The 19018-nt window shown below is 44.9% G+C and overlaps 1 non-coding gene across 1 annotated transcript; it reads right to left on the reverse strand.

Moving 5' to 3' along the window:
• Positions 1–1031: 1031 nt before the first annotated feature.
• Trnal-uag (transfer RNA leucine (anticodon UAG)) lies at positions 1032–1113 on the reverse strand. Its single transcript has one exon. It is a non-coding gene; the product is annotated as a tRNA-Leu (tRNA).
• Positions 1114–19018: the final 17905 nt, after the last annotated feature.

A 19018-nucleotide genomic window follows, 5' to 3' on the forward strand; every position in this document is an offset into this window, starting at 1 on the left:
GGCCATGAAGACGAAATACATCCTGGTTGAGCTTCAAAGAGCTGGTGCTTCGTAAGTTTCTGAATCCAACTCCAGCGAGGAAAGACGTTTTTAAAAAAGCAGCGCAGAATATTGAGCAACTCAAATTTTGAGCTTATGTGACGCAATAAGAGCACCAGGGACACAATAGATGCTATGACGAAATGATAGTTATCAGTTTGTGAGCGGCTTTTTCTCATTTAGGCGATATGATCAAAGGCAACTACAAACCTAACTACAGGCACCCTGTCATGTTTCATGGGAAAGGCGTTGATGAGCGGCCGCTAAAGATCGCGCAAGATATATGACGTCATATAGGTTTAACCATGTGGCTGTGTTGTCGCCACTGCTTCATTTGACTTCTTTATTATCTTGATTAATTGTTTAGATATTGCGAAAAAACATGTATAATTTTAATCAGGATGAAGCAGTATTTTTTAAATTTCGGTACTTGCTTTTTGTCCTCATGGTTTCTTTAAAATAAAGAAACTTGAGAACGTCTGCTTAGCGCCTCCCAGGACACGTTCTATTACGTACGCACCTGAATGCTGGACGCGTGCAAGCTGTTAAAAACCATAAACCCGTGACCATGGTGCAAAGCGGTCGTTATCTTCGCTGTCCTCTGAAATGTGGAGAAAATGTCAGACGATAGAGACACAAAACCCGCCAAGTTACAGTAGGGATAAACGCTGAGACGAGATGTACAGCGACATTTCCTACCATTCAAACAAAAATTGCATGCCCCGTTGTGTTTCTGTTGTTGGCAAGCCTGTGGTGTTATACTCGGACAGCACTGTAGTGTTATACTCGAACAAAAGAAATCCTTTTCCCAGGCTGAGTTTTCAATCAAAGATATTAAAACATACTGCTAATTCTGAAGAGAATCAGGCCCAAATCAGGACGGGCGCACGCACGTACGCAAAACAAAGTTAGAGATAAGAATCAGTAAGCAACTAAAACGCCGCCGATTCTACAGACGCAGCGGTCTGAACAATCCACAAAAAATAACACAATGGCAGCGGTGGGATTCGAACCCACGCCTCCTGAGAGACTGGTGCCTAAAACCAGCGCCTTAGACCACTCGGCCACGCTACCGGCGGAATTCCTAGCGCGTACAGCGCAAACCTTTCTAAACCCTTTCAAGGGAATTAAAATGATCACGAGGGAGAGCTTGTCCATGTCGTTTTTGCACGCCACTTGTGAAATCCCACGTTGCGAAATCGATTGCCAACTGTCCCCGAAGTTCATCTTAGAGGGTTATTTGCTACACTTTGGTAGCATGGCAATGGGAATTCAGGAATTTTATTTTACATTGCATGAAAAATTCACACGTCGTGTCTCTGAGGCTGAGGAAATCACGGCTCAAGTTCTGGAGGCACAATTAAGCAGAAAGAAATTGAGCACCTATTCCGTACTGAAGAAGCAGATGCCAACCAAACAGTTCGGTATACTAAACTAAACACACGATAAGGCAATCGAAATTAAGAAATGCGCGCTGGAAGATCTTCGTTTCATCCCACCAGTGTCGAGACTGACATTTATGCAAAACACCAGTCCCGTGATTTTGATATTCATTGACGCGTCAATGACTTACCGCTGTATTCAGATATGCCTACCACCATGTGTTAAATGCCGATTGGGCAATAGGGGAGTCGCAGAGGAGCCCGCCGCCCTTCAAAGGTATTTAGTTACGGCGGGATTATAGCCATCATCATCATCACCTCGATCCGAACGGTCGCATTTCGAATGGGCGCTGTGTTCTTCAATCAAATATGCATTACTTTCGCCTGAGTCTTTAAACCCGTGGTGGCATTGGACTCAGCGGCACCAAGTTTGACCCAGCGGATACGATTTTTGGCCATTTAAGACGCAGACCCACTCGTCAGGCATACCCCGATAGTTAGGCCTAGCTCCCGAAAACGGCCTGCAAAGCTCTTTGGGTGACGGTGACGCCACTTCGCACATGAAAGCCTTTCATCCAAGCCGGCATCAAGCTATGAAATCTGACATAATGGAGGAAGAGGGTCGAAATTGTGCCTCTACGGATCAAATGACGATTTCGCGATCCAGTCCAAAAAAAAGACGCCAAGAAAAATTTCGGCAGTTTGTCGTATTTTTGCGTGTCGTACTGTCGTCTTGTATTCTTCTAGTGTCGTGATTCTTTATTCCTGTCTTGGTTTTGATCTTCACACGTGCCGCATTCCGCTCTTGTCGTGATCCCTATGTTCCATCAGTAGTTGCGCATGTTTTGAATGTTATTGCCCGTTTTGCGGAGTAGCATAAATGCCAGCTCTGTTATAACTTCAGTAATGTTTGTTGTTGAGAAAATTGACTTTCTCCTTACCATAGAAAAGTGTAAGGCAAATGTGTGAGTGCCTTGTCGTAACAAGAGGACTTATGTTGTCACAACAAAGTATTTTGTCGTACGACAGGAATTCTTGCTAGATTTTGCGGTATTCCTGTTGTTATTTTAGGTTGTGGTCGCGATCCCAGCGGCCACGTCAACGTGGCACCATCACGCCGCCAGCAACCGCCGTAGGCCTACTACCAGCCCAAACGCAAGAAGCCACCCTCCTGTATGCATGTACGCCAACATTTCGGCTTTAGCCACATCCCCGATACCCTTTTAAGCTCGTCCTACACCCTACATGGTGTAAGCATTGGAGATTTGGAATATGAAGAAATCGCAGTGGCCCCACCCAACACGTATAAAACAGTCTTCATATTAAAACAGTCTTCGCCTAACCGCTTTGCGACCAGTGTCACCCTTATGCATACACCGAACAATTTGAAGCGAGAAACCTAGAATGTGCATGGTATATGAATAACAACGAACACTAGTGCACGTACAGGGATGAATAGGGTAAAAAACCAGAATTATTAGCGGTACGTATTCTGCGCTTTCTGAGAAAATTTATTTGCCATTTCCATTTTGTGTACCAATTTTATTTAAAGGATGTGGCAGCATCTCCCATGCACACAGTAAACCGCAAACAAAGCCGCCGCGGTGGCTCAGTGGCTGAGGAGGTGTGCTGCTTAGCACAAGGACGCGGCTTCAATTCCCGGCCGTGGCGTCCGCTTTTCTGAGGCAGGCGAAAAAAATTGGCCGCGTATCTGCTCCTTTCCTTTGAAATGTAGTCAAAAGACGATAGTCTTTGTAGACATCTGCCAAGAAAATGCCACCATTTGATTTCCCGCTCACCTCTCATGATGTTCCTGTACCGTCGCGCTCACACTAAGGTAAACACACTAAAGGTTTGCGCAAGGCGATTAGAATTTACCGCGTTCCACTGGTACAGGCCGGGTTCCTCGATGCCAGCGCTGCAGTACGGCGGAGATGCACGTGAATGGAGGCGGCCGAAAACACGGTTCATAAGTCCACGTGACCGTGCTCCACGTGGGTTCCAAGCAGAACGTGGAACCTAGCTAATGGAACCTTTCGTTGCTGTTGCTGCGTGATTTTTTTATATGCCACCAGGAGGCGGCGGTTTTCTGCAGTAGATGTAGAACATCGTTTGTGATCAAAAAACCAAGCATCCATGAATTTTTTAATAAAAGAAAACTGTAAATGTTCCTTGTGTACTAATTTCCTGTCTTATGTTTGCATAATGGCTTCTTCTTGTTCAACAAAGTTGAAAAGCATGAACATATAAACCGGGCTTAGACGTTTACATTTGCCTGTGAGTATATAAGACTATTGTGTAATATCAACTTTACTTTGGCCGGGTGGCTGAAAGTATTTATGAAAATTCTCGCCAATAGGCTTCAAAGTGTGATACATGAAATATTAGGCCCTCATCAAACATGCGGCATACGAGGACGGTCCATATGCACTAACATTCATAAGGCTAGGTGCGTGTCTGAGTGTAGCGACTCCACGCGAGTGCCTGTCGCTATGCTTCAGCTCGACCTTGAAAAGGCATTTGACTGCGTGTCACACGAATTGTTCAGTATTCTGGATCATATTAATGTTGTTTCTGTTATCAAGGAGGGGGTAGCGCTTGCGTATCGGAACTGCAGTACGCGGTTGATTGTGAACAAGACATTGGGAGCGCCCATTAACGTGCAAGGCTCTGTGCGCCAGGGCTGCCCGCTCAGTCCACTATTTTTCTGCACTTACATTGAGACGTTATGTTTGCGAGTTTTAAAAGATGTTGATATACGGGGGTTCCGCCTTCACGAGTCAGAAGTCAAGATTTTGGCGTATGCAGACGACATTGCTGTTCTCTGTGAAGACAAGTTCAGTATTATGAGAGTAGTGGACATAACAAAGCTATTTATTGCAGTTACCGGGAGCTCGGTTAATTTGGGAAAGTGCCTAGGGTTTTGGCACGGCGAATGGCAGTCAACCCCCGGCACTTTTGCCAACGTCAGCTGAGTAACGACCCCAGTGAAGTACCTCGGTGCCCCTTTGCAGTTCTATAGGGACAGTGAGCCGTATTGGCGTGAACAAACCCAGGAGATTCGCGCAAAGGCGGATAAGTGGAAGGGGGCTTTTTTGTCAACATTTGCTAGGGCAACGGTGTGCAATTGTTTTTCATTTGTAAATTGTGGTATGTAATGCAGGTACTGCATTGCTCTCGTGCGAATGTGCAAAAGCTGCATCGGGTGTTTGCGGTTTTTGTGTGGGACTCAACTTGGGAGAGGTGCAGCCGTACCAACCTGTTTAGGAGAGTGAAAGATGGGGGACTCGGGCTGGCGCATTTATTTGTGCGCCAGCTGGTCAACAGATTTCTTTTCTTAAGGGATGTAAGAGACCCCTTTCTTCGAACAGTATGTCAACTAAAGCTGGGCAGGGTACTTCGTGACTATGTTGTCACCACCGAGTACCTGTCGGGGGGTATTTTTGGATTTTTGAAAGAAGTAGTTGGGAGTGTGAACTTCTTGAGTGCACGTTTCTCTAAAGATTATTTAAGCACAGTCTAGCGGAAAACCCTGTACAATGATATTGTGGATGTTGTCTTCCCTGTGCCCTTGTACAGAGCTATGTACTGTGGAGGACCCGGCCAGGATGTGCTCAAAAAAGTGAAAAGAATGCAAGTACAGCCTGGAGTAAAGTCTTTTTTCTTTCGGCTACACACGGGAACATTATTAGTCCGGACTTTTATGGAAGAAAGGGGGCTTTTTGTGCCATGGGGGACAGATTGCTTTAGCTGCACATCGCCGGAGACGATAAACCACGTTTTTTGCATTGTTGGGAGGGCGTATATTTTTGGGATGTTTTATAGAGGACACTTTGCAAAGACTTCCCGCTAAACCCTCATGGCATACGGTATCTCTCCGTAGACAAAGAGGGTGGAATGCCTTATGACTTAGTCATGGCGCTGGGCCTCCACAGCATATGGCGCTCACGCACAGCAAGACTGTACAACGACGTTAATTCCCGTTCCGCAAAGCATTATTTCAGAGAAAGTGTAGGTCGTTATGTGGAGGTAATTATATCTCAAGAGGTATCGCCTGTGTGGCTGCCAAAAATAGAGCAGCTTAAGTCATTGAAAGAGATTTAAAAGACATCACTTGGCCTAAGTCGGGCCCGCCTCACCACGTTTTTGTCGTATATCATTTACGCTGTTGATCTGTGATGTGTTGTGAATTGTCGAATTCAGGCAATAAAGAAAAAAAATCGAGTTACAGACAGACAGATATACCGACAGACCAAAATTTCTGGGTCAAGGAAGACTATCCCAAGGAAGACTATCATCTTTCAAATAAAATGTCGGTTCGGCTATCACCAGGTGGTTAAAATTAATCCGCAGCCCTCTACTACAGAGCGCCTCATCGCCTCAGTAGCGTCGGCGTGTTAAACCCCACCATCAATAAATTAAACCGTAACCCATGGGAACAGTAGACACCTGCCACTGGTTTGTTAAAATGGTGACATATATTTGGAAAACTCTGGGGGTTTCTTTAGTTGTACAAGTGATGATGATTACTGGATTTTTATGAAGAAAGGCGGGCTTAGGGCAAATACATAAATTTAGATCAGGGCAAGATACCTCCCGAAGTGCAAGAAAATAGGTCAATCTGCAGTGTTTTTTTCGTAGTTTAGGGATGACAGTTGCTCCATATTCTGTCAAACACAAGATGTAGCATAGCGAGTTCTCAGACACTGACTTTCAGTGTTGAAACACTTCTTGAAATGGCACTTCTTGCGTATATATTCGAGGTAACTTACGGTGAAATATGGCAAGGCACAGGATTGAAGGAGGACGCCATTCGAAAGCAAATGCGCTCAAATATTTGGGGATATATTTAAAATTGATAAGAAAAGTCAGTCAGCTCTTCATTACTGCAATTTAGTAGTATACAACCTAAAACTGTTTGCGCTTTAGGAGCGAAGCCCCTTAGGCGCTCGGGCTGTCGGCGTCTCATGGCGTAGGCATGGTATGCCATCCTAGTATCATGCAGTCACGGTACTGAAACCGCGGGACGCTGGTTTTCTAACACCTCGCGCTAGAACGTTTCATCTCCGTGGGAACAACGCGTACTAAAAGAACACACTAGCAGGCTCTTTTTGCAAAGCCTCTGCCTCGAACGCTTCCTGATTCAATGACAGGAGACATAGAGCAAAGCTGTATACCTCTACCCGCCATTCGTTTAATCTCCGTGGGTAAAAGCGCCAAGCGCCAAGAACTGACTTATACACATGCTTCGCCCGTCCCCAGCTTTCACGTTAAAGTGGGTAAAAACGTCAAGGCTTCGAAACAGCACTGCAAGCTTCGCCCCTCTTCGGGTTTCACTTTAGTGGAGAAGCCCGAGATTTTTTTCTTTTTTTCTTTGACGGCACTTTTTGTGGCTTTGAAATGGATCAAGAAGTCCCAAAACCCTCTGCCTATTGGCCGGCATGGCTCCGTGTGCAAATATAAAAGTAACCTAAAAAATATAGTTTTTTTGGCAAACTGTGGGGATGGAATAAAACCCGAAGAGTTTCTGAAGAGGGGATAGAGTTTTTGGCGAATCTTGTTACAACTTTTTAAGAGGTTAGAAGCCTCTTCGTTTATACATTGTATATTCATTAAAGTAAACATTATATATACATTATTCATGCTGTGCCTCTTTCGCGTCAAATTTAAAAGTGTATTTTAATCATTTTCTTAGATGCCTTACAATAACTAACTCATATCACTCCATTTTCTATAAACACACTAAAACTCTGATCTGCAATAATTGGGACTTTTATATACGAAAAAAATGTATAATTCCTGTGTTTCAATGTACCACTGCACAGGCGAGCATGTACGTGTTTTAGGGTTTATTTCTCACTAATACACTGCACAAATCTATGGGCGCTGTCGTTGTATTTGTTCGTATGGTCTCCTTCTAGCCGTTGCAACGTGAAATTGAGGCAGTAGGTAATCAGTTCTTTGATTGATGCAGGTATCTAACGTAATAGTTTGATTTATGCAATATGAACATGTCTCTTCCTTTTCTTATTTCTGACAAGGACCACCATCATTTTATGCGTGCTCTGGGCCTTTTTACCTGCACCTATTGGTGTTCTGGAGCTGTCCACACACTTCTCTACTGCTGCTCCAATATTCTCGTAGTCGACCAGAAGTCTGCCCAGCGTACTTCGGAACTCGATTTTCAGACAACCATTGCCTCCTATCTAGGCCCAAAATTTTACGTCTACTAGGGCGCAGTCCGCTAGTCATAGCTGCGAGTAATAACTGTGTGGCATCGTTTCTGCTACTTATCGCGTGAGCTACAGATGGCGCACCCGAGCCTCATTTTGCGTCTATAATGTGTATACGCTTAGCGTGCGCCTGGCTCGTTAACCCGGTGAGCGAAACCAGAGAGCGAACACACTGGCGCAAGCCATGCCTTGTGTTTTGTTTCGTTTTTATCAACAGCGTCTTTTTGCACCCTGCTGTCTTATCTAAGCTCCGTCTGTTTCTCTGGTATGCCGCGCAGACTATGTTATTTGATAGGAACAACGTATAACCCGTTCGTATCTCGAACGGAACGTTCGCTTAGATGGCCGGTGTTCTAAATATGGGGCGGTATTCTGAGTTTGGCCGTATTGGAAACGTCCGTTACACACCGTTTTATATTGACGTACTTAAATTGTAGGTGGCGTTTAGGTTGACGTTTGCGGAATTATTTTTTTTCAAACACAGTTTAAACAACTTAACCAAAATGGCCTCTATCTGTTTATTTAATGACGAAGTACAAACTTTTCCCCACAAGTTGGCTAATGTCGAAACATGGAAGCTGCAGCTAGCTGTTTCATGTTACAGTAAAGCGCAGTAGTGCTACGGCTGCTCAATTTTCTCGCTCTTGGACAACGATTTCGCATGCCGAGTGGTTGTTAATTTTTGGTCGTCTGCCCGGCAGCTATTAAGCTCGCCGGCGATTATTTCATTGTGTGATGGCGACGGCGTCGATGCAGCGACGCACGGACTGCTGTGACAGTGATATCATTTCTTCGCTAGGCGAAAAGCAAAAACGCCCGTGTGTTCGACATTTCGGCGCACGTTAAAGATCCCCAGGTGGTCAAAATTAATCCGGAGCCCTCCACTACGGCGCGCCTCATCGCCTGCGTTTCGTCGGCGTGTTAAACACCACAATCAATCAATCAATATCATTTCTTCGCTACGGATCGCTGACTGAAAGCCACCAGTAGCGAGCGAACGAAGGGTGCATTTTACTTGGTTCTTGACTCTGAGCTGACGGTGCCGCCGACCAAGTTCTTCTCTCAGCTAGGCGGTCAGCCACCGCACTGGCCTCTTCTAGAGGCGGCACGCCACGAAGATGGGCATCGCGACGCGCCTGGTGAAGCGGGTGTCTTCCCGCTCGCGAGGCATGCGGGAGGCGAGTCTCCTGCGGCTGCTGCAGGCCTTCGTGGTCAGCCACGCGGCGTACGCGGGGGCCTTTCACCGCTGGACCGAGGGGGAGCGGCAGCGCATCGACGTGGCCATCCGCAAGGCCTACACGGTAGCCTTGGGGCTCCTGAACGGCACCAAGACGTCGGCCTTGCTGTCTCTGGGGGTGCACAACACCCTGTCGGAGATTAGCGAGCCGCAACGAGCATCGCAACTGGCGCGCCTGGGCAGCACTGCCGTGGGACGCCGTATCCTGGCACGAGCGGGCCTGCAGCCTCCTGACACGGGTGGCTGCGGAGGGCCCACGGCATCATCGGCTGCCGGCGGCGTTTCGGAGGCGGACGAGCTGGTCCCCCTTTGGGACGAGATCGCCAGAAGTTTGATCGTGTACCCGCTGCCGAGGAACGTGGACCCGGAGAGGAACGCCGGCAGACGGGCCGCGCGCGCGCGCGCGCTGGCTCACCAGTACAGCGAGGACGACGGTGCGGTGTTTGTGGACGCGGCCAAGTGCCGTGGGCGAGCGTGCACGTTCGTGGCGGTGGCCGTGCGGGCCTCCACCGGTGAACTACTGACGGCGGGCAGCGTGTGCGCCCGGTCGGCGAGCCAGGCAGAGGAGGCGGCGATCGCCTTGGCCCTGGGCCTGCCGGGTGTGCGCACGGTGCTCAGTGACTCAAAGACGGCCATCCGCAACTTTGCTCGCGGCGTGGTGTGTGGTGGCGAGGAGCAGGAGGACGAGGAGCAATACTTTATTAACATTTAAGTCGAGCGGGATCGTGGGCGGGATCCTCAGTGCAGGACTCCGTTCGTGCGGCCTGCCGTCTTCGCCCTTTCAGCGAGCCAAAGCTGCTTACTCTGGTCTCAGATGGCAAGCTCACTCTCCCACAGCTCGTGAGTTGCATTAGGGATTGGATCAAGGTCTGAGTTTGACTGGCATGCCCAAACCGTATGGTAGAGCGTATCTGGGCTGCCGCAATGTTTGCACTGGGCGTATTATATTGTGGTGTGTATGGTGTGTAGCCGCGTGTGGTGTGAAAATGTGTTAGTTTGAAGCCGTCGAATGGTGGCTTGTTCTTTGGTTGGCTGGTCGGCCGGCGGCGGGAAGGTGCAAGGTGTCAGCATGTAGTGTTGGGTGATGTCGTTGTGTGTGATGAATGAATGACTGATCCTCTCATCATTGTCTTGCGGTGCCCGGCGAAAACGTTCTCGGGCGTGACCGTGCGCGGCTTGAATGCCGCGAACAGACGAGTGAGCGGGCACCCAGATAATTCTCATGGGTGAATTTCGGTTTGTAATTCATGGGGCTAGCTTGGAAATTCTTCCAGCCGTGCACGTTCGGCACGCCGCCTTTGAGTCTGCAATGATGGTCCGCCGGCAAGCCAACGACCAGGCGATGACCGGTGCATTCATATTACAGCTGCCATAATCGTCTGCTTGAATTTGTCTCCTCCGAAAATCACCGGCTCAACGCAGTATCTCCGCCGTGCTCACGTTGCGTCACATCGAGATATTCGCTTTTAGCCAATTCGTGCTCGCTCAATTCAAACACTTTTGAAACGAACACGAACCTAATAAAACTTTAGAATACCGGTCCTGATTCGATCGTTCGCGAAACATTAAGGGCTGAAGATGAATTCTCGCAAGGCAAGCATTCGGTACTCGATACGCCAACACTCGACTGTGCACGGCACACTCAAGTCAATTCAAAAGATTTTATTATAAATAGTATGTCAAGTACATGGTTACGATATACAGAAGGAGGTCCCAATGTCACAGACTGCAACAGGACCTCATATAGAGGTTCCATACGTTATTTTACAAAGTGCACAGAACAGGAGATTTCATGCAAAGGTTGCTTTTATCACAAAGATCTAGACATTACGTTATTATTAGCAAGTTTGTAGGTGTTATGCTCCATACAATGTCAGTGAACGTAAATATAAATATAATAAAAACCCTTATGCAAAAGTACCTCAAACAAGAGAATCAATTACAACTTATGTAAAACAGAGAAAGACTAGAAACGCTTTTATAAATGAGTGTAATAATATTAATTTCGAAGTTAAATTGAGCAGAGAGCGGTGTGCATAATTTGAGTAGCTTTTTTCACACTCAGTGTTATTCCTATCCGTTTCAATACGTAGATATTCCAAAAAGTTATGAATTCTATTTGAGGAGACGGCATTTCAAAGCACTTTTGAAAGAACGCAGTGTTTTCAGTTCCTCAATTTTCTTCGAAAGTGCATTCTAAATGGTAAATGGAGAGAAATAAGCCGTTTGCTTACCGTAACTATTTCAAAATTTAGGCAGGAATAAATTCCCATTGGACCGAAATCTCGTGATGCTGTGGTTAGAAAGGGATGAGGCGAGGAAAATGACCAGGGGACGTAGGTTATTATTAGTTCGGTAGAGAAAGATACAAAGGCTATGCCTGAGGAGATTTCCGACAGTCAAAATGCAGTAATGTTCCAGTAGAGGCTTGGCCTAAGCGAAGTACGGGCTTGATGTTATGATTCTAAGCGCTTGATTGTCGATTGCTTGCACCGACGTGATATGATTTTTGTATTTGTTGCCCCAAGAACTGACACAATAAGCAATATGACAGTGAACAAAAAAAATAATAAAGCGTGGTGAGTGTCTGAAGACGGAACTATGGCCGGGCTTTGATGGTTTCGCGTATGTCATACGCCAGTTCCTTTTTAATGTAGGCAGCATGAAGAGCATTCTCAAGTTAGAGTCTAACTTAACACCTAGAAATTTTGAGTTGTTGCTTGCTGTTTCACAGTGGTGCGCAATGTAAAGTGACAAAATTGAAGTTGTGTTTCGTTCAGTACAGTTAAAACCAACAAATTTAGTTTTCGATGGATTAATGTGTAGCATGTTGTTACGACCCAAATTAACTACATTATTCAGTTCAGTGTTTATTTTGTCAACGAAGTCGTCAGGCTTTTGTGCGAAGTGAAATTACTCGTGGCTTCAGCGTACAAAGACATTTTGAAGAAGAAAGGCAATTAGGTAAATCATTTATCTAAATTAAAAATAATAGTGGTCCTAGTATACAGCCTTTAGGAACACCACTATTTGTGGAGGCGTTAGGGAAAACTCCAGAAATGGTAGTGACCTGTGTCCTATCACAAAAGTCGCTTTTCAGTAATTACAAAGGTGGTCCAGTTATTACAATGGCTTCTAATTTTTTGAAAAGAATGTTATGGTTGATGCTGTCAAAAGCCTTTTTTAGATCCGTAAAAAGAGAACCTGTTCAACATTCATTGTCAATTATTGTTTTAAGTTGGTCAGTAAACTAAACTAGTGTGAGGTCAGCTGGGTAGCCTTGTCGAAAGCCGTAGTGGCAAGTGGAGATAATATCAAATTTATTTACGCAACTGGTAAGTCGCGGAAGAATTAGTTTTTCAATAATTTTACTAAAGAAAGGCAAAATACGTATAGGTCTGCAGTTAGACATCGAGTGTCCGGTACATTTTGTATAGACTGGTTATATTTTCACCCACTTGAGTTCTATCGCAAACACGCTGTGTTTGATCATCAAATTAACATTGTGACAACACACTTCAGAGATAAGGTGAGAAATCATTATGATATGGTTCGGGTGAATGCTATCAAGTCCAGAACTCGTAACGTTTACGTTCTGTTTTACACTTAATATTTATGCTGGGGTTATTGGAAATAAAAACAAGGAATGAGGCAATCAATGCAATGCGGATTCATGCCGCTCAGCTTGATTAGACTCCTTACAGGAAAAGAAACTGTTGAGGACATTGGCAACGTCAAGAGGTGTGTTGTATTCAATACCATTAAGGTCAATTCCTGTAACAGAATTGGCATTATTAGTTATATCTAAGAATGAATTAAGGATATCCCATTTTTGCGCATTATTGCCAGCTTTATAAAGTTTTTGTTCGACATAGTTACGCTTTGCTATTTTTAACTGACAAGCAAGTTGGTTGGACATTTGTTTGTATCGGGCGACGGACGAGTAACTTAATTTTGAAAGGCTGTCTTTTAGCTTACAAAAATTTTCTCCTTTTCTCATTTCTCTTAATAGCTTCTCGGTTAGTCAAGGATTAGGAGAAAACGCTACTTTCATCTTCCACTTCTGCTTCTGGGTATGTGACTGAAAACAACGTCTCAACTCAGTTGTGAATGTAGAAAAGGCTTCTTAAGTATTATTATTAGTTTGATCCTTGGCCAGTCTACGTTGTCCACAGCATTTAAAAAATCTTTATCCGATGTGTGTTTGAAGAACGTTGCAGAGATTTTGTGGGAATGGATTTAAGACAGATGTACGGGACAATGATCGGTTATATCACTATCTCAGACTCCGGCCTCAGCTGAATGGAAAATATTGGATAGAATGTGGTCAATGAGTGAGGCGCTCCCAGTATTGTCGTAACGAGTAGGCGCGTTAAGTAGGCATGAAAAACCGAAACTCCGAAATATGGTGGAAGAGTGCAAGCTGCTAAGTAACTCAGGGGACGAATTGCAAAGCATGCTTTCCGCACTCGACAAACAGAGTAAAACAGTGGGCCTGAAAATAATATGCAGAAAACTAAAGTAACGATCAATAACCTCGGGACAACACAGCGGTTTTAGATAGGTGGCGAGGCAGTGGAAGTGGTAAGCGAATATATCTACTTAGGCCAAGTTGTGACCCTGGATCCCAACCATGAGGCAGAGATAATTACAAGGATCAGAATGAGGTGGAGTGCATACGGCAGACATTCTCAGATAAAGAATAGCCGCCTACCATTGTCTCTGAAGAAGATAGTGTATGACAGCTGCATCTTACCGGTACTCACCTACGGGGCCGAAACTTTGAGGCTCACTAAGAGGCTTTAAATTAAATTAACAACGCCTCATTGGGCAATGGAGCAGAAAATGATTGGTGTAACATTAAGGAACAAGAAGAGAGCGGATTGGGTCAGGAAACAAACGCGTGTTAAGGAAATATTAGTCAAAATTACGAAGAAGAAATAAACGTGGGTAGGGGAAGTAATGCCAATGCAAGATAACCGTTGGTCATCCAGGGTAACACAGTGGATCCATAGAGATGGCAAGCGTTGCAGGGGGTGGGAGAAAGTTAGGTGGGCAGATGACATCAACAAGTTTGCGTGGATAAATGTGTCGTGGTTAGGACAGGACCGGGATAATTGGACATTATTGGGAGAGGCATTTGCCCTGCAGTGGGCGTAGGTACGCTGGTGGCGATGATGATGAGTGCAAGCTGCTAGTTCAAGTTTGATCAAGGATATTGAAGTTAAAATAACCCACTATAACAGCTTTCTTGCCGTCCCGTTATATGATCTTCAAAACGTGAATACGTTGACTGCTTCATCGCCGCTTGTATAATCTTTGAGTTGTCAGCGGAGCACACTCTAATAAACTTTTGTTCACTAAAGAAACTTGCGTCATTTATAGCTATATGACAATATAGTGTGACGGCGTGTGACTGTAGCTGCCATCAAAATGGAGGTGTTGTCGAAAAGACGCCAGTAGAAGCGAGAGTTTTGTTGCTCTGTCATGCCCATGCACGCTCACTATCCAACCCTTGTGCACTCATTTGGGCCGTCTCCACGGTGTAGCGCCGGCTCACCGAAACTATTACAAACGATTTGCTCAGTGAGCTCGCGGTACGTTCGCCAGTACGCGTTACACGGTGAATGTAAGGCCGAAGTAGGCTTCCGTCTGGTTCCTATTGCAACGGTTGTGACACGAGAAATGTTACACAGGAGGGTGCTGCTCAGGGTAACGTGTGGTCTAGGTGGCTGCGGTGGTATTTTGGCACGTGTTTTGATTGTGTCGTCACCATTTGACACGAAGGAACGAGATGCTCACGCATTGTTAAAAATTCGCAAGAAACGTGGAATTATTTCTGGTTCAGTTTTTCGCGGTGCGCCACTGCCCCTCCACCGATTGCATTCCTCTGATATCTGTGCTGTTGGGGCGGCGAAATCGAGATTCCATGGTGACGTGGACATTCCAGATATTTTAGCCGGAATTATCGAATGGTGAATTTTAATGAGAGTATATACAAACAAACACGCGGATTTGCAAAAACGTTTTAATCATGAGGTAGTGAATATGTTCAATTTTGTAATCAAATTTATTAAATACCAAACACCTTTGCACACAATTTGAACTTCCACCAAGAAGGGTGTACGTTATTTCATCACCCCTTTTCCCACAAGGCTGTAAAGTTACAAATTAGAGTGTTGAAAACTAAGGAATAAGTAGTAACAAAAAATGGTATCAGAAAAAAGGTGCAAGAAAAAACCGTCAACTGAGAAAAAGGGTGTAGGAAACCTCGAACTTTGAAGGTATTTTATACCCGTTTACACTACAAGCGTGGGGGGGGGGGTGTTTTGTACATTATGATGTTTAAAATCATGATGGCATGATTTATTACCAGTGAAGCTGTGTAAGCTTGAGCTAGGTTCGGTGGCGTAAGCAAAAAAAATGCCAACAAAACGAACTGCGCCACCTTTAAAGGGTGCGCAACCTTAAACAGGGTATTATAACAGGGAAGTCCGATTTCCAGCCTGTTAAAGTGGAGCACAAGGGGCGCCTTGCGCATGCGCACGTCTTACTATACCATTTCAAAGCTACTAGTCTTTTGGTGAATAAATAAACACAAACCAATGCGCAACTTTCACGAGTGGTTAAAGGCTGGAGATACAGCAGAACTGGCGTCGACCTAGCTTGTTTTCCCCTTGGATCCGCTGTCAGTGTGGGGGACACACTAGAACAGCCTTTTAAAATATGGTTAAACTTGGTGTCACCCTAGCCTAGCAAGAACATCGCAAAACCTAACAAAACTTAGCAAAGCCCAGCAAAACGTAGCAAAGATTAGCAACACCGGGATAAGCAATGCCGACCCCCGCTCCGCTGCTTTTTTCTTTTTTTGCAACTGAACACCTACCTCACACCCTTTACACAAGCTAGATAAACCCGAGCGTGTTGCTGTTGGTGAACATCCTTTTCGCGACACAAATATAGTCTTCCTAATTTAGAAAGTTCGCGTTGATCTTTATGTGTAAAAGCTAAACTTCAGCCATGAGGCGCACCGCACCGTATATGGAAACGAGCGATCACTGCCAAACGAACAACTTTTTTCTTTTTGCTTTTGAACATTTATATATTACAAGGTATAAATGAGGGTATATGGGATGTCTTGTACTTTGCAGTTATACATGCATGCATGCTGTTAATCAATCAACAGCTAAACACCTTCTCCACACCCTTTTGACACCCTTAATAAAATAGCGGGGTTGAAGTTGGTCAACTTCCGTTTTGTGGAGCTACGAAAAGGTGTTAAAATATACCAAAGAGAGTGTAATGGTCTCCCGACACCATTTTATCGCTTTTGCTACACCCTTTTTGGCCAACAAGGGTGTAAAAGTTTATTGTAATACAATCTCCAGATTTTCGATCTCCAGATTTTCACGTTTAGAGGTACTGTGCACAAAACACGCAAGACGCAATGGCATTTTTTTTCTCGAGTCAACTGCGCGCTTTCAGCGCTTTCAATCCCCCCTTTTCGGTTTAGGTATCCCAGTGCACGATGTTAGTTTGGCGTCATAAAAAATGAAATGACGAGGCCCTCGGAGGCTTCCGCAGTTAAGTACAAGTTATACCGCAGGCGAGATGAATAAAGACGTTACGGCATGAAAAGACAGTGGCTCATGCTAGGAAAGCTCTCACGATAGTCCCTTGAGCTGATACCGCAGAAGCATGCCATAATGTTTTCTCAGCTATGTAGGGGTCACTTCATGCTAAACGTCCCGGGTGGTTCGATCGACCATCTCCGATTACACTAAAAAAATTCGTGGTTTGTCACTTCCCTACCTTATTAGTTCTCGTATTTCATTTTTCAATAGAGCATTTTTGCGAAGCATTCGGATCCGTGCTTGTCGGCGACCCTGGTTATGAACGGGGAGCAAATTGTTGGGGATTGGGGCGATGGAGAGAGAAAATTAAGCCTACATGACACTCCTATCCTAGCCACCCCTACTATTCGCGTTCTGGGACGCACTGTCTAATCGGACGACGCAGGCATTTCTACCATTTATCACCTAAAAGGCACAGTACTACAAAGCACACAGCTCATTACACGCATTACTAACCGTCGACAAAGACTGAAAAGAAAAACTACCTCGTACTCCGCATTCAAGCCGTACTAATTTATTTTCCATTTTTTTCTTTATTATGCGAATCAGGGAGAACAGGAGTTGTAAATTTACTTAATTGATTTATTTGAATAGAAGATAGCTAAACATGTCTGCTATATTGATGATCTAAAATTTCATAAATAAATCTTCGTGTTCGAGAACATCGGAATCTTTTCAAGAACACTGAGACAATTTTACCTGCTGGAGCTGCTGCAATCTCCTGTCGTCGTGGTCGTCGTAATTGTCGTTGTAATCGACATTTGATGTAGTCACGGTACTAAAACACCGGTACAGTAATTTACGCCTCGCGCTGGAGCGCTTCGTAACGCTTAATAAAAACGCGCGGGGGCACTCGTGTACGTCTAGCGCTAGAAAGCTTCGTCCTTCAAAGACAAGAGACTTTTACAGCAAAGCTGTATACCTCTACCCCCAACAGTTTAATCTCCGTCGGCAAAATGCCGAGGCGCCAAGAATACTCTTACACACTACATGCTTTGCCCCTCCCCAGGGTTGACGTTAGTGGAGATGGCTCGGGATGTTTTTTTTTTTTTCATTTTTAGGACCTAGTGAATTTGTTTGGTTTATTGATGCCCATGCCTGGTGACAATAATTATGTAATTACAAACAAGCATTTTATACCCCTAACGTGATTCTCCGCGACAAAATATGGAGGGTGAAGTAAACTAAGCCAGGCTACCACTGATAGCGTAGAGTTCAATAAATTTACAATTCTATGAATAATACGATTCCGTTCACACTACTTCTGATGTCCAATACAACGTGCAATCTCCACAGCGGATGGTCGCCAAGGTATTACCTTTTCGGTTATTGCTGTTTTATTTTTTTGCCTTGATTGTCAACTATTACTAACAAGTATTATTTCACCGTTGATGCATATAATTTTGGTGGTGGTGGTATGTGGTGGTAACACGACGTTTAGTTACAGAGGCTACAACGACGTCAAGGTTTTGCGCACTGTGGTTTCTATGAGAACCGAAAAAGGTTATTAAATATGGGTGAAATTTTTGGTTATGAGATTAGGGAGTAGACGAAAAAATGGGAGTTATGCGAATCGGGGTCAGATAAGACATTAATGATTGTACTGGGGTAGAAAGAATTTGAATAAAGTAGTGTGTCAGACCACAATCGAGCCAATATGTTTGCCGGAACTGTACCCGCACTCGAACAGTTATATTTTAGCAGGCTGAGCCTGAACTGTAAGTGAACCGAAAAATAACGATTACGTTGAAACTGTATGATCGTCGACGTTGATATACCGCGGTCACTGTGATTCCAGTATCTCTCTTCCTTGCGTACAACCGCTCCGTTACCGGTCACGAAGCGGTGACGTAGCGGACACCCATTACACTAATCATTACACTATTAATGTTCTCGCAATATGTGGTCGCAACTTGAGGAAAGAAATCCGCACTAATACTGAAATCGTATGTCGCTGCTGATCCCACGCAGAATATCACTCGCTCTGCAGCATGCAGGCGATATGAAAGATATGCTTAGCGTTTGCAAATACACATTTCTCTGTAACCATAAACGCATTGTACATAAACAAAGAACAAACACTAAAATGTAACGAAAATAGATTTTTGATAAGTATATTGGGGTATAATTGACATCTCGACCGGTTTCATACCCCGTGATACTTCCTTGGCAGGACACGTTCACTTGTGTGTCAGCCCCTTAACGGATGTATGAATATAACTTTATTGCGGAAAAAAAGGGGGGGGCAAGGAACGATGGGCAATTATTTGTCACTGTGCGTGGAAGACCATGGCTTCCAGCAACAACTAGCGCTCTCTTTACGGTCCAAACTTGCATCGACTGATCGGTTCTGAGCATCGCGCCCTTCCACTGATCTTAGTTAAATAATTGCAGACCGTGAAGGGGTTTCTCGGGGCCGCCATACTATATAATCGCTGCATCGGCCCTTTCGGCTTTGCATAGGAAGCATTAGGGTCGGTAAAATTATGAATA

This window comes from Haemaphysalis longicornis, unplaced genomic scaffold (assembly GCF_048455015.1).
Source record: "Haemaphysalis longicornis isolate Haplotype H1 unplaced genomic scaffold, Haemaphysalis longicornis Haplotype H1 scaffold_14, whole genome shotgun sequence".
In the NCBI taxonomy this organism is placed as follows: Eukaryota; Metazoa; Arthropoda; class Arachnida; order Ixodida; family Ixodidae; genus Haemaphysalis; species Haemaphysalis longicornis.